Here is a 17,098-nt window from a genome sequence, read left to right as displayed (position 1 = left end):
TCCACAAAAATTGAGAATTTCAATTAGCATTTTTCTACGGCTGGCCATGCTTTCCACCTGGCTACCCCTACCTCGGTCAACAGCTCTGCACCCCCCACAGCAACTTAACCAAGCCTCCACCATTTCTCCTTCACCCAAATCCAGATAGCTGATGTTCTGAAATAGCTGCAAAATCTGGACCCCTACAAATCAGCCCGGCTAGACAATCTGGACCCTCTCTAAAATTATCCGCCTAAATTGTTGCAACCTCCATTACTAGCATGTTCAACCTCTTTCGTATCGTCTGATATCCCCAAAGATTGGAAAGCTGCCGCGGTCATCCCCCTCTTCAAAGGGGGAGACACTCAAGACCCAAACTGCTACAGACCTATATCTATCCTACCCTGCCTTTCTAAAGTCTTCGAAAGCCATGTTATCAAACAGATCACCGACCATTTCGAATCCCACCGTACCTTCTCCGCTATGCAATCTGGTTTCCGAGCTGGCCATGGGTGCACCTCAGCCACGCTCAAGATCCTAATGATATCATGACACCCATCGATAAGAGGCAATATTGTGCAGCTGTACTCATCGACCTGGCCAAGGTTTTCGACTCTGTCAATCACCACATTCTTATCGGCAGACTCAACAGCCTTGGTTTCTCAAATGATTGCCTCGCCTGGTTCACCAAGTACTTCTCAGACAGAGTTCATGTGTCAAATCGGAGGGCCTGTTGTCCGGACCTCTGGCAGTCTCTATGGGGGTGCTACAGGGTTCAATTCTCGGGCCGACTCTTTTCTCTATATACATCAATGATGTCGCTCTTGCTGCTGATGATTCTCTGATCCACCTCTACGCAGACGACACCATTCTGTATACTTCTGGCCCTTCTTTGGACACTTAACCAACCTCCAGACGAGCTTCAATGCCATACAACTCTCCTTCCGTGGTTTCCAACTGCTCTTAAATGCAAGTAAAACTAAATGCATGCTTTTCATCCGATCGCTGCCCACACCTGCCTGCCCGTCCAGCATCACTACTCTGGACGGTTCGGACTTAGAATATGTAGACAACTACAAATACCTAGGTGTCTGGTTAGACTGTAAACTCTCCTTCCAGACTCACATTAAGCATCTCCAATCCAAAATTAAATCGGGCTTCCTATTTCGCAACAAAGCCTCCTTCACTCATGCTGCCAAACATACCCTTGTAAAATTGACTATCCTACTGATCCTTGACTTCGGCGATGTAATTTACAGAATAGCCTCCAACACTCTACTCAGCAAATTGGATGCAGTCTATCACAGTGCCATCTGTTTTGTCACAAAAGCCCCATACACTACCCACCACTGTGACCTGTATGCCCTTGTTGGCTGGCCCTCGCTTCATATTCATCGCCAAATCCACTGGCTCCAGGTCATCTATAAGTCTTTGCTCGGTAAAGCCCCGCCTTATCTCAGCTCACTGATCACTATAGCAGCACCCACCCGTAGCACGTGCTCCAGCTGGTATATTTCACTGGTCACCCCCAAAGCCAATTCTTACTTTGGCCGCCTTTCCTTCCAGTTCTCTGCTCCCAATGACTGGAACGAACTGCAAAAAAATAAAAAGCCCATCTGTAAATAGCCCATCCAACTACCTCATCCCCATACTGTATTTATCCATCTCTTGCTCCTTTGCACCCCAGTATCTCTACTTGCACATTCATCTTCTGCACATCTACCATTCCAGTGTTTAATTGCTATATTGTAATTACTTCGCCACCATGGCCTATTTATTGCCTTACCTCCCTTATCCTACCTCATTTGCACACACTGTATATATAAATGTTCTATTGTATTATTGACTGTATGTTTGTTTGTTTATTCCATGTGTAACTGTGTTGTTGTTTGTGACGCACTGCTTTGCTTTATCTTGGCCAGTTCGCAGTTGTAAATGAGAACTTGTTCTCAACTAGCCTTCCTGTTTAAATAAAGGTGAAATAAAAAAGAAATTAAAAAAAGTTCACTTCTTGAAGGACTGAAGTATAGCGCAAAACAGAAACTATTAAAAGCCTTTACTGCTACTTGACTGCATGATTATGGTGCATTGGGGATGACCTATACTAACAGTGCATTTACTTGTGGTACAAACAAAAATAGAATCTCATTCTAGTTCCGTGGTACACAGATCATTGTTATCAGCATCATACGGTTTGCAAAACTGCCCCATAGGATAGGGCCCTGGTCAAAATGAGTGCACTATATAGGGAATAGGTTGCCATTTGGGATATACCCATCGTCTTCGCCTGTTACAATGGAGGGTCATGGCTGGGTAGGTAGTCACCCCACCACTAGTGATAAAAAAAAAATGTAATAGATATGTTTCTTGACAATACTTTTTTTTCTAGGTAGCGTTAGTCTGCTGTACCTACACCAAAACACCTGTATTTTTCATGTTTCCAGCACTTATTTCCATGACTGATCAAAACTCATTGTCATTCTCCCTTGTCTCTCTGTAGCAGGCATATAGCGAACAATATGCTTGAAAAGAACCGCAATACATATAGAATCTTGAGAATCACAATACATACATTATCGGCAGTTAAGTATCGATTTAATATCGTATTGCAAGGTCTCTGGCAATTCCCAGTCCTACCCACCACCCATTCTTTAGTATTAAGATTACACAAAGGTAAATACTTGTAATAGTTTGGCCCTCATCACCCCAGCCAAACCATCCATCCCGTTCCCCTGCAATGTTCAAGAATGAGGTGCTTCTCATCTCTGACTGAGGCAGATCTACTAGTTTCACTGCCTGCACTCAGTGAACACACTCACCACACTGAGCACACAAGAAATGATTATCCTTCAAGACCACTTCCAAGTGAGAAGTAATAGGGAGGAGGGAGTCTTCGTAATTAGGCTATGGAGCAGGTCTTTACTTGGCAGGTACTTGTATACCTACCCTACCTGCCAAATAAGGGAGGATAAACATAACACTAGTTTATTGGTCTTGATGTTCTACCTTGAACCAACAACACTGTCTGAAATAGGTTATGAAAACAGGCCTAATGAGCATTTAGGCTAGTCCGCCGGCGCCATCTACAACGCACCGTCAGTTAACGACATGCTCAAAAGCCAGACAATGAGAACATGAGGTCAGGGACACTTACAGTAGATGGGGATGAGTCCCAAATGGCACCCTATTCACCATATAGTGCACTAGTTTTGACCAGGGCTCATAGGGCTTTGGTTAAAATGAGTGCCCTACAGTGTATATATGGAATAGGGTTCCATTTGGAGTCACAGACCGTGATCGCTCCGTATAGGCTGGCCATAAAGATGCGTCATAGGAGTAAGCTCCATGACAATTCCTACATGACAGAGACAGTAATCCGACTCCTTTACTTGGTTAATAGATGGGCATTAGACCCATGTATAGGCTACTCCATCCATAGGCCTATCTTCTCATGTATAGGCTACTCCATCCATAGGCCTATCTTCTCTATTAGTCCTCTAATGAGATTTCAGCTTGGCCATGAATCATTGTAGCCTGAATGTAGATTGTTTCAAGAGACTTTAAAAAGACCAAAGGAATCCTATATAAGAGCAAACACATTAAATAGTGGGTGGAGTGGGCTTTGGGGGTGATAAAACAATGTTGTAGTGCACTGACCGACATGGACAGGTGTGTGTGTGTTTACCACAGCCTCAAAAGAAAAGATCTGCTGACTACAGTATTGGGCCATTTACACGAGGAAGCTGCATCGCACGATGAAACATCAGAAGCCGTTCACTTTTAATGAAGGAAAGCGAGAGAAGCGATGGACCATTGAACAATGTGAGCATGGGCAAGGGAGCTGACAGCGCAGGACTAAAGTTGGGGAAAGCTGAACTTTATTCAAATCCTCCACGATATTGCAACGCGAGTGACCAATCAACAGCTCACCATAGCTTCCAACCCCTACTGGATTGGCTGAAAATGGCTGTTGATAGGTAGCACTACCTAGCTTGCTAAAACCCACATGAGAGTGAGGATAGAGTGGCTAGGCAGCACTGAGGTCCAGTTTGTATGTATGCCTTTAGGTGTGGACCACAGCAACGAAAATCAAAAGTATAGCATGCCGTATTCTCCCAAGTGATAACGGCAACCATCCTATTGTTAGGCCGGTTCCCCTGGCCTCCTGTCCTGGACGTTAAGCTATTGGGTGACATGTTCTAAGGGTAACGTGATCTATCATTTAGTGATAAAGTATTCTGCCCTGGGCGCCAATGTGCTGTCCGGGCTCTCCAGTTTCACAACCTTAAAGGTCCTGCATAGTCAAAATTATATTTTCCATGAAATTGGATGATATTTGGATGAAACAAGATCAAAGTACGAAACTGTCCGTCGCTTCTTCATTGATAAGGTTTGATCATAAAGTTACTGGTCCCCTCCTGTGTCAAACATGTTAAATATAATTTCGCAGACGCTCTTATCCAGAGAAACTCACAGAGCAATTAGGGTTAAGTGCCTTGCTCAAGGGCACACAGGCAGATTATTTTTATCTAGCAACCTTTCGGTTAGTGGTCCAAAACTCAAAACGCTAGGCTAACTGCCACTCCACTTGGATTCAGGAGGTGGGAATATTATCGGGATTTTATGACATCACAAAATCCTCTCATTTTAATACACCAATGATATCTTATTCTCTTAACCAATTTAAATAAGTACTGCCTTCGCAGAAGGCGTGTATGCATAGGGACATGTTTTACATAGCTAGGTAGCTAGTCCACTGGTGCAAAAATTTTACTGCAGCGTGTCTGAAAATATAATTATATGTTTCCCCCTATTCATCGAAGGCAAATATAGTTACAGGATTCTGCATTTATCCGTGTCAGGTTTTAGCTAGTAACTGTCTAGCTACTGTAGGTCTTCAGCCAGAATCAAACAAAAAAGTGGGGAAGGGTCACCCAAAACTTTGACGCAGTTGTCATGTTATTACATCAGACATGCCAAACGGAAGAATCATTCAAACTTCTTGACACACACACACACACACACACACATATATTTTGTAATGAAAAGTAACCAGCCTCATCCTGTAAAGTTTCACCTAAAATTGACCAAGATGAGTACGCTACCTTGATAAACATAAATGACAATTCAATTTGGGCTAGCTAGCTAGCTAGCTAAACAGCCAACATTCAATCTATATTGATGTTGGTACAATAACCAAACAGTTGGATATAGGGCTGTGACGGTCTTGGAATTTGAGGTTATGGCAATTAGCCTGGCCAATGTACAGGTCACTGACGTAACCTTATACAAATTTAGAAATGTCAGAATGGAGACGATTGTCACAACTTAACGCATAGGCAGGCTATCAGACGCAAAATACATTTGCAATTTCACTATTGCATTACGTTATTGGTTTTTCCTTTTCGTATGTGTCCATTTTGTTTACATGCATGTTACTGTTGTCTTAGGCCTATAAGGCTCTATGTAAAAAAATTTTTTTTAAGTCAATTCTTTTTGTACACTTGTTCACAAGAATATGAGTCTTAATAAAACAAGCCTTTACACTTCGTTATTATCATGGCACTTCATCATTATTAAGGTTATTACTTAAAAATATAGATCTACAAATTATGAGATGCCAGGTTGGAGAGGTCTCCATCGCATTTGTGTTGACAACATTAACGCATGATAAAGATATGCCTTCCTCGTCTGTTGGCTTTGCTGCAAATAAAATCAAATACCAATCCCATTTCGACCCACATACAGTGGCATGTGAAAGTATTCACCCCCTTGGCATTTTTCCTATTTTGTTGCCTTACAACCTGGAATTAAAATAGATTTTTGGGGGGTTTGTATCATTTGATTCACACAACATGCCTACCACTTTAAAGATGCAAAATATTTTGTGAAACAATCAAGAAATAAGACAAAAGAAACAAAACTATTCACCCCCCAAAAGTCAATACTTTGTAGAGATACCTTTTGCAGCAATTACAGCTGCAAGTCTCCTGGGGCATGTCTCTAGAAGCTTGGCACATCAAGCCACTGGGATTTTTGCCCATTCAAGGCAAAACTGCTCCAGCTCCTTCAAGTTGGATGGGTTCCGCTGGTGTACAGCAATCTATAAGTCATACCACAGATTCTCAATTGGATTGAGGTCTGGGCTTTGACTAGGCCAGTCCAAGACATTTAGATGTTTCCCCTTAAACCACTCGAGTGTTGCTTTAGCAGTATGCTTAGGGTCATTGTCCTACTGGAAGGTGAACCTCCGTCCCAGTCTCAAATCTCTGGAAGACTGACACAGGTGTCCCTCAAGAATTTCCCTGTATTTAGCACCATCCATCATTCCGATCAGTTTCCCAGTCCCTGCCATTGAAAAACATCCCCACAGCATGATGCTGCCACCACCATGCTTCACTGTGGGGATGGTGTTCTCGGGTGATGAGAGGTGTTGGGTTTGCGCCAGACGTAGCATTTTCCTTGATGGCCAAAAAGCTCAATTTTAGTCTCATCTGACCAGAGTGTACATTCTTCCATATGTTAGGGGAGTCTCCCACATGCCTTTTGGCGAACACCAAACGTGTTTGCTTATTTTTTTCTTTAAACGATGGCTTTTTTCTGTCAACTCTTCCGTAAAGCCCAGCTCTGTGGAGTGTACGGCTTAAAGTGGACAGATGCTCCACAGCGGAGATTGGAGTTTTGCAGCTCCTTCAGGGTTATCTTTAGTCTCTTTGTTGCCTCTCTGATTAATGCCCTCCTTGCCTGGTCTGTGAGTATTGGTGGGCGGCCCTCTCTTGGCAGATTTGTTGTGGTGCCATATTCTTTCCATTTTTGAATAATGGATTTAATGGTGCTCTGTGGGATGTTCAATGTTTCAGATATTTTTTTATAACCCAACCCTGTTCTGTACTTCTCCACAACTTTGTCCCCAACCTGTTTGGAGAGCTCTTTGGTCTTTATGGTGCCACTTGCTTGGTTGTGCACCTCGCTTAGTGGTGTTGCAGACTCTGGGGCCTTTCAGAACAGGTGTATATATACACATACAAAGATCACGTGAAAGATCATGTGACACTTAAAGTCAACCTGTGTGCAATCGTAGGAAAAACAACATAACATAGGAAAACTCCAAGGTGGATGAATACTTTTGCAAGGCACTGTATCCATTCACACGAACAATGTTTTTTTTCCTTCAAATTTCCCAAAATATTAGCATATCACCACAAACCCGCTGCTGCGGTCATTTGATGGCAATGGCATAAGTTCTTCAAAGAGAGGACGCCGTAATGAGAAATAATGTAGTCTAAGATACTGAAAATTGGCCTTTACAAGATTAAATCATGACAGGAGCAGTCGATTCTTAAAGAGATGAGTCCTGACAGGCTACTTTAGGAAACTTTCTGAATGGACATATAATTAAATAAAGGTTAAATTAAAAAAAATATAGGCATATTGAGAGAATCAGCAAACTCCTTCACACCCGTAAATGGACCAGTCAATCAAAGCCACCAGAGTATGTCAGACAACAGCAAATATACTGCTCCAAAAAATAAAGGGAACACTTAAACAACACAATGTAACTCCAAGTCAATCACACTTCTGTGAAATCAAACTGTCCACTTAGGAAGCAACACTGATTGACAATACATTTCACATGCTGTTGTGCAAATGGAATAAACAGGTGGAAATGATAGGCAATTAGCAAGACACCCCCAATAAAGGAGTGGTTCTGCAGGTGGGGACCACAGACCACTTCTCAGTTCCTATGCTTCCTGGCTGATGTTTTGGTCACTTTTGAATGCTGGTGGTGCTTTCACTCTAGTGGTAGCATGAGACGGAGTCTACAACCCACACAAGTGGCTCAGGTAGTGCAGCTCATCCAGGATGGCACATCAATGCGAGTTGTGGCAAGAAGGTTTGCTGTGTCTGTCAGCGTAGTGTCCAGAGCATGGAGGCGCTACCAGGAGACAGGCCAGTACATCAGGTGACGTGGAGGAGGCCGTAGGAGGGCAACAACCCAGCAGCAGGACCGCTACCTCCGCCTTTGTGCAAAGAGGAGCAGGAGGAGCACTGCCAGAGCCCTGCAAAATGACCTCCAGCAGGCCATAAATGTGCATGTGTCTGCTCAAACGGACAGAAACAGACTCCATGAGGGTGGTATGAGGGCCCGACGTCCACAGGTGGGGGTTGTGCTTACAGCCCAACACCGTGCAGGACGTTTGGCATTTGCCAGAGAACACCAAGATTGGCAAATTTGCCACTGGCGCCCTGTGCTCTTCACAGATGAAAGCAGGTTCACACTGAGCACGTGACAGACGTGACAGTCTGGAGACGCCGTGAACGTTCTGCTGCCTGCAACATCCTCCAGCATGACCGGTTTGGCGGTGGGTCAGTCATGGTATGGGGTGGCATTTCTTTGGGGCAGCGCACAGCCCTCCATGTGCTCGCCAGAGGTAGCCTGACTGCCATTAGGTACCGAGATGAGATCCTCAGACCCCTTGTGAGACCATATGCTGGTGCGGTTGGCCCTGGTTTCCTCCTAATGCAAGACAATGCTAGACCTCATGTGGCTGGAGTGTGTCAGCAGTTCCTGCAAGAGGAATGCATTGATGCTATGGACTGGCCCGCCCGTTCCCCAGACCTGAATCCAATTGAGCACATCTGGGACATCATGTCTCGCTCCATCCACCAACGCCACGTTGCACCACAGACTGTCCAGGAGTTGGCGGATGCTTTAGTCCAGGTCTGGGAGGAGATCCCTCAGGAGACCATCCGCCACCTCATCAGGAGCATTCCCAGGCGTTGTAGGGAGGTCATACAGGCACGTGGAGGCCACACACACTACTAAGACTCATTTTGACTTGTTTTAAGGACATTACATCAAAGTTGGATCAGCCTGTAGTGTGGTTTTCCACTTTGATTTTGAGTGTGACTCCAAATCCAGACCTCCATGGGTTGATCAATTGGATTTCCACGGATTATTTTTGTGTGATTTTGTTGTCAGCACATTCAACTATGTAAAGAAAAAAGTATTTAATAAGATTATTTCATTCATTCAGATCTAGGATGTGTTATTTTAGTGTGCCCTTTATTTTTTTAAGCAGTGTATTTATCCTTTCCTTAAAACCCCAAAAAATGAAATTAGGTTATAAAAAATGTATTGACAAGGAAAGTATGAAGGGGAGAGCGACTGCTATGCGATTGTCAATTTCATACTATCATTAAAATAGAAACAAATACACATCCATAGCCTATTTATCAGTGTTGATTAGCCTATAAATTAAGAAAAGACTTCTCATACCATGCCAGTTTAGAGAGGATTGGCGCATTGTCTGTTTGACACAATAATGGCGCATTATTAGGCCTCAGAGAGAACCACCTTGTCGACTGCTGTTGAATAATTCATGAATAGTCAGACACAGCCAACCTTCTTTAAAAAGACCAATTTATTTATTTATTTAGTAGCAAGCAATGAAAATGTGTATTGTATAAAAGAAAGTCCACACAAGTGCCATAGGCTAGTGCTTCTACAACACCTCACATCTAGCGATTTAACTGCTTGATCATCAAACCATAGTTGGAGAGAGGAGATGTAGATAGGTTTAATAGACTAAGCTAAACGATTGCTTATAATCATTAGTAAATACTCCCTCTATTAGGTAAAGTTTATCTACATGAAAATAAAAGTTAACATTTTATTTTTCCAAAACGTCACCTAGGCCTATTTTAAACAGTTTTGACAGTTATTTTCATGAAGGTCTTCATTCATTACAGTCAGTTACACGTTTATTCAATTACCATCACAGCCCTGGTTGGATAAACAAAATAATTTGTGAAACCATGATTTGATGCATGACAGGTTTTTGTTGTTGCATTGTGTATTAGCAAAATTGTTTGAGCATCTCAATGCAACACTGTCCATGCTTGACATGGGTGTTTTCAAAGAACTGTCAGTCAAGGTGAGCTCCCTGCCCACTCAGTCCGTCTTTTCAGACTTCCTGGTTGTTTGAGGTGACAAAACATTTTTCTAAATGAGAGATTGAATATATATATATATTCTGGCTAATGTTTTAACCACTCAAAATGCAATTTTACATGGGAATCAGAATAACTGATTGGCACCCTATTCCCAACTCTGGTGAAAAACATTGCATTATCTGGGTGCCATTTGAGACGTAACCAACCTCTCCAAAGGCGCAGGCGCTGTAAATGCGACCCTTTTACTTTAAACATTATGCGTGGGGAATTAAGACCGTTTGATCAGATATACCAATGATATCATGTCAGTGGACTGTTACTTGAAAATGAAGGCAATAGGCTACGTGACAGTGATGGAATACAAGGGATAATGGGCTACAATGCGCAACCGATGGGGTACAGGGCATGTTGTTTTTTTTTACCCTGCTGTGCAACGTTAATTGATTAATTGTTATCACAGATGAACAAAATTAACATCACAAAAAAGATTGCGTTATAACGGGGAAGGAAATGTCTAAACATTTAAAATTAGTAATTTGGTGAGTGCAAAAACATGCAATGAAATAAACTTACCACTGGCACCCTTTGTTGAATTTTAAACGATATGACAATTAGCCTATGGATGACGTCTTCGAATATTCTGAGGAAAAAGTTCTTTGTCATTCGCTAATTCTTTAAGCACTCATGTTTGCCAGAGAAAAATCAGACGATACGACGTTTGAACATCAATTTTCCGTAGTCTTTAGAATTTGTCAACTGTTCATACGTTCTGATGCGTTATTCTAAACCCTTAAATAATCGCCTAAAACACTGTTTATTTTACAGAAGTAAATAAGAACGCTGTCCGGAGAAAAACAAACACCGCTGACAATTCCGAATGGTCTTGCTCAAGTGCAAACTCTCATTGTATGTATAGAAACGTACGCTCGCCTGCTTTGCAAACTTATCCGCAGTTGCCTTGTGCTAGTAGCTTCCGCACGACGTGAACCAATTCTTAAAGGACAAGACCCATCAAGGCATGGTCCAAAGTAGCCCTTGATCATGACTCTCAGGGCGCCCTTACGTACACTACATGGCCAAAAGTATGTGGACACACCTTCAAATTAGTGGATTCGGCTATTTAAGCCACAGCCGTTGCTTACAGGTGTATAAAATCGAGCACACAGCCATGCATTCCCCATAGACAAACATTGGCAGTAGAATGGACAATACTAAAGAGCTCAGGGACTTTCAATGTGGCACGGTCATAGGATGCCACCTTTCCAACAAGTTCGCTCTTCTAGAGCTTCCCCGGTCAACTGTAAGTGCTGTTATTGTGAAGTGGAAATGTATTGGAGCAACAACAGTCAACTGTAAGTGCTGTTATTGTATAGTGGAAATGTCTTGGAGCAACAACGGTCAACTGTAAGTACTGTTATTGTGAAGTGGAACTGTCTTGGACCAACAACGGTCAGCTGCAAAATGATAGGCCACACAAGCTCACAGAAGTGGACCATCGAGTGCTGAAGCGCGTAGCATGTAAAAATCGTCTCTACTTGGCTGCAACACTCACTACCAAGTTCCAAACTGCCTCTGGTAACAATGTCAGCATTGTTGGGAGAAGATAGGAATTCCACCTTGAGTTTGAGAGCTAGGTCCAAAGCTGTGGACATTTTACAAAGGCACTCAAAACCACCTGTACAGATACACACCTCTACAACCAACAAACAGAATCATTCAGATTTGCCAGGTTGAAAAGCAGCCAACGTGTATACATTATCTATCCATTACCTTTGTTATTCATACACAAACACACACAGGACCAGCAGATGAGAGAGTGCCTGAATTGACTTATGGGGTCAATGCTGATTCCAATATCCAATTAATTTCAGTCTGAGTTAATGGGAATAGACCAGAGGTCCTCTGTCCATTACAATGACCATGAATACACTGAACAAAAATACAAGAGCAACAATTTCAAAGATTTGACTTGAGGTACAGTTCATACGCTCTAAAAAGTAGGGGTTCAACAAGGGTTCTTCGAAGAACCTTAGGGTTCTTGGCACTGAAAATTGCCTCCAAAAGGTTCTTCCAAGAACCCCATAGGAGGTGGGGTTCACCGAGGAACCTCCTTAGTTTGTCAGGGTTCTTGCAGGAACCTAACTGCCCAACTGAAACATTTGGATTTTAATTTGAAAGGACAGCAGGTGCAGGAACTTAACTGAAAAATGTAAAGATCTCTTGTATGATCTAAATTGATATTGTTTTATGATGATACCATCTATCTTTTAATATATGTGCAAATCTTTTTAAAATAGAAAATGGACACAATTCAATAGATATCAATCAACAAAGAGGTAAGAATATGTAGGCTGTAAGAATATGTTGAAGGCTAGCTGCATTGGGTGCAGATGACTGAACTGCTCACTTTTGTGTCTGTGTCTGCAGGTTTTCAGACGAGGAGGCATACAAAGGTATTTCTATTGGTATTGGTATGTTATGCAGATCACATTTACCATCCTCCTCCCTTACCTCTTCAATAAAAATCCCATAGGCCTCTACATTATGGACAAGGTATGTGTATGAAAACCATTATCAAAAGTGTTTTTCACATTTACCACAAAAATCAAGGTATGAATACTGTCGTGTGCATGTTTTGTTAATCATCTGTATAATTACTATTTTCTGAATTCAGACTTCATCCTACCTACACCTCTGATTAATATAACAGGAAACCTGTTTGATCACCAAAATCATTCTGGCTATGGATACGGAGAACATCAACACATTAACATCAACACGTCAGAGGATAAACCGATTGGACTTGGGGCTTCTGGGAGTTTACCTCATATTTAGATTTTTTATTCTGCTTTGCCACTAAAATCATAATAAACACTGACAACTAAAATATTGTGTTATTGTTATGCATATTATTAATAATAATAGGGGATGGGGGAAGTTAAAAAAATTAACCCCAAAAGGTTCTTCGAAAGGTTTTCAGAGGATCCATTAAGAGGGGTTCTTTGAAGAACCTTTTTAAAGGGTTCATCAAAGAATTTATAGGGTTTCCCCCACAGTTTCAATTTGAAGAACCCCTAAAGGATACTCCAGGAACCTTTTATTTTTAGAGTGTATAATGAAATCTGTCAATTGAAATAAATTAATTAAGCCCTAATCTATGGATTTCACATGACTGGGAGTACAGATATGCATCTGATACCTTTAAAAAAAAGTAGGGGCACAGATCAGAAAACCAGTCAGTATGGTTTGACCACCATTTGCCTCATGCAGCTCGAAACATCTCCCTGGTCAGGCTGTTGATTGTGGCCTGTTGAATGTTGTATGTGTCAATGCAGACAATCCCAAACATGCTCAATGGGTGACATGTCTGGTGAGTGTGAAGGCCATGGAAGATCTAGGACATCTTCAGCTTCCAGGAATTGTGTACAGATCCTTGCGACATGGGGCAGTGCATTATCAAGCTGAAACAAGAGGTGATGGTGGCGGAAGAATGGCACGACAATGGCCCTCAGGATCTTGTCATGGTATCTCTGTGCATCAGTGGAGGCTGCTTAGAGGAGGAAGGGGAGGACCATCCTCCTCAGTCAATTTCATAAAAATGTAACATGTATATATTCATTTTTAGATAAAAATATACTAAATATAATCACGTCACCAAATAATTTATTAAAACACACTATTTTTCAAAGAAGGTCTATAGTAGCCTCCACAGCACTCTGGTGTAGCCAGAGGACAGCTAGCTTCTGACCTCCTCTGGGTACATTTACTTCAATACAAAACATAGGAGGCTCATGGTTCTTACCACCTTCCATAGACTTACACAGTAATTACGACGTCCTCCAACCTATCAGAGCTCTTTCAGCATGAGCTGACATGTTGTCCATCCAATCAAAGGATCAGAGAATACATCTATACCTGAAAACATAAGCTACAGATAGCTTGCACTGCAGTGCAAAAGTAGTTGACACAAAGAGAGAGAAAGACAGTAGTTAAACAGTTTTGAACAAATTAATTTCTTCCAAAATGAAGGAGAAGCTAGAGAGAAACAGAGAGAGAGAGAAATAAGGCCATGCTCATGAAAGAAAAATTGTCCTCCCTAATCTTAAACAGCACTGACCTCCACTGCTGTGCATTCAAAATGCCATCAATAAAATTAAATTGTGTTCATTGTCCGTAACTTATGCCTGCCCATACCATAACCCCATCGCCACCATGGGACACTCTGTTCACAACATTGAGATCAGCAAACCTTTCACCCACAGTACGCCAAACACGCTGTCTACCATCTGCCCAGTACAGTTGAAACCGGGATTCATCCATGAGGTGCACACTTCTCCAGCATGCCAGTGGCCATCAAAGGTGATAGTCCGCCCACTGAAGTCGGTTACAATGCCGAACTGCAGTCAGTTCAAGACCCTGGTGAGGACGACGAACACGAAGATGAGCTTCCCTGAGACAGTTTTCTGACAGTTTGTTTGGAAATTCTTCGGTTGTGGAAACCCACAGTATCATCAGCTCTCTCGGTGGCTGGTCTCAGACGATCCTGCAGGTGAAGAAGCCGGATGAAGAGTTTGTGGGCTGACGTAGTTACACGTGGTCTGCGGTTGTGAGGTTGGTTGGACGTACTGCGTTGGAAGCAGCTTATGGTAGAACAATTAACATTAAATTCTCTGCAGCAGCTCTGGTGGACATTCCTGCAGTCAGCATGTCAATTGCATGCTCCCTCAAAACTTGAGACATCTGTGGCATTGTGTTGTGTGACACAACTGCACATTTTAGAGTGGCCTTTTGTCCCCAGCACAAGTGCACCTGTGTAATGATCATGCTGTTTAATCAGCTTCTTGATATGCCACACCTGTCAGGTGGATGGATTATCTTGGCAAAGGAGAAATGCTTACTAATGGGGATGTAAACAAATTTGTGAACAACATTTCAGAGATATAAGCTTTTTGGTCAGATTGAACATTTCTGGGATATTTTTTTTCAGCTCATGAAACATGGGACCAACACTTTACAGGTTGTGTTTATATTTTTGTTCAGTATACATTTGTACATTTATCAGACACTCTTATCCAATTTACAAGAGCAATTAGGGTTGTGCCTTGCTCAAGGGCACATTGACTGATATTTCAGTCACTGGCCCAATGCTCTTAACCTCTGCAGTATACTTAGACACTGCCAGTCTGCCACATTCTTTAGATCTTCCTGTCTCTGTGCTATGTATGATGGTTTGGTATTACTGGCCTGTAAAAGGCATGACTTTGGAAATAGACTAGATTGATTGTCCTGTCTTGTTGTAGCATAGAGTCCAAATTACAAACATTGACACATCAAGACATACTAGTTTCAGCCATAACATGTTTCTGAAAACGATTTGTTTTCATCTATTTTGTTTCCATCAGAGTGATTCGCATCAGGCTGTTGTGAATAATGTCTGTCCACTCCACTCCCCTGGGCAGAGAGAGAGAGTTTCATTTTGACCGCTAAACAGGAGAGGGGGGTGTTGCTAGGAGCAACAAGCTGGTGGCAAACAAATGGAGTCCATTGTGAAGCCGGCACAGCATTGGCTAGGCTGGGGCCCTTGTCAGAGGGTAAGACTTTACTTTTAGGTATACTTTAATGTATTGACCAACATTACTGCAAATACTCTGAGTAACCATTTGACTAGATGTTCAGGAGGTCTTATGGATTGGTGGAAGAAGCTGTTTAGAAGCCTCTCGGACCTAGACTTGGCGCTCCGGTACCTCTTGCCGTGTGGTAGCAGAGAGAACAGTCTATGACCAGGGTGGCTGGGGTCTTTGACAATTTTTAAGGCCTTCTTCTGACACCGCCTGGTACAGAGGTCCTGGATGGCATGAAGCTTGACCCCAGTGATGTACTGGGCCGATTGCACTACCCTCTGTAGTGCCTTGCGGTCGGAGGCCAAGCAGTTGCTGTACCAGGCAGTGATGCAACCACTCAGGATGCTCTCGATGGTGCAGCTGTAGAACCTTTTGAGGATCTGAGGACCCATGCCAAATCTTTTCAGTCTCCTGAGGGTGAATTGGTTTTGTCGTGCCCTCTTCACGACTGTCTTGGTGTGCTTGGACCATGTTAGTTTGCTGGTGATGTGGACACCAAGGAACTTGAATCTCTCAACCTGCTCCTCTGCAGCCCCGTCGATGAGAATGGGGCATGCTCGGTCCTCTTTTTCCTGTAGTCCACAATCATCTCCTTTGTCTTGATCACGTTGAGGGAGAGGTTGTTGTCCTGGCACCACACGGTTAGGTCTCTGACCTCCTCCCTATAGGCTGTCTCATCGTTGTCGGTGATCAGGCTTCCCACTGTTGTGTCATCGGCAAATTTAATGATGGTGTTGGAGTCGTGCCAGGCCATGCAGTCATGAGTGAACAGGGAGTACAGGAGGGGGCTAAGCACGCACCCCTGAGGGGCACCTGTGTTGAGGATCAGCATGGCGGATGTGTTGTTACCTACCCTTACCACCTGGGGGCGGCCCGTCAGGAATCCAGGATCCAGTTGCAGAGGGAGGTGTTTAGTCCCAGGGTCCTTAGCTTATTGATGAGCTTTGAGGGCACTATGGTGTTGACCGCTGAGCTATAGTCAATGAATAGCATTCTCACATAGGTGTTCCTTTTGTCCAGGTGGGAAAGGACAGTGTGGAGTGCAATAGAGATTGTATCATCTGTGGATCTGTTGGGGCGGTATGCAAATTGGAGTGGGTCTAGGGTTTCTGGGATGATGGTGTTGATGTGAGCCATGACCAGCATTTCAAAGCACTTCATAGCTACAGATGTGAGTGCTACGGGTCGGTAGTCATTTAGGCAGGTTACCTTAGTGTTCTTGGGCACAGACACTATGGTGGTCTGCTTAAAACATGTTGGTATTACAGACTCGAACAGGGAGAGTTTGAAAATGTCAGTGAAGACAATTGCCAGTTGGTCAGCGCATGCTCTGAGTACACGTCCTGGTAATCTGTCTGGCCCTGCGGCCTTGTGAATGTTGACCTGTTTAAAGGTCTTACTCACATCGGCTGCGGCGAGCGTGATCATACAGTCTATCAGAACAGCTGGTGCTCTCATGTCTGTTTCAATGTTATTTGCCTCGAAGCGAGCATAGAAGTAGTTTAGCTCATCTGATAGGCTCGTGTCACTGGGCAGCTCTT

The 17,098-nt window shown here is 43.0% G+C and overlaps 1 protein-coding gene across 1 annotated transcript in view; it reads right to left on the bottom strand.

The window, feature by feature from the left end:
* The window catches only part of svila (supervillin a), a 144,477-nt gene extending 133,520 nt beyond the window's left edge, over positions 1–10,957 (bottom strand). Inside the window, exon 1 of the mRNA XM_014157531.3 lies at positions 10,510–10,957. The gene's annotated coding sequence lies outside the window, so the exon portion shown is untranslated. The remainder of the gene's footprint in view (positions 1–10,509) is intronic.
* Positions 10,958–17,098: the final 6,141 nt, after the last annotated feature.

The sequence above is a fragment of the Salmo salar genome, chromosome 19 (genome assembly GCF_965601325.2).
Source record: "Salmo salar chromosome 19, fSalSal1, whole genome shotgun sequence".
NCBI lineage: Eukaryota > Metazoa > Chordata > Actinopteri > Salmoniformes > Salmonidae > Salmo > Salmo salar.
This window is presented reverse-complemented; position numbering and strand designations above follow the sequence as displayed.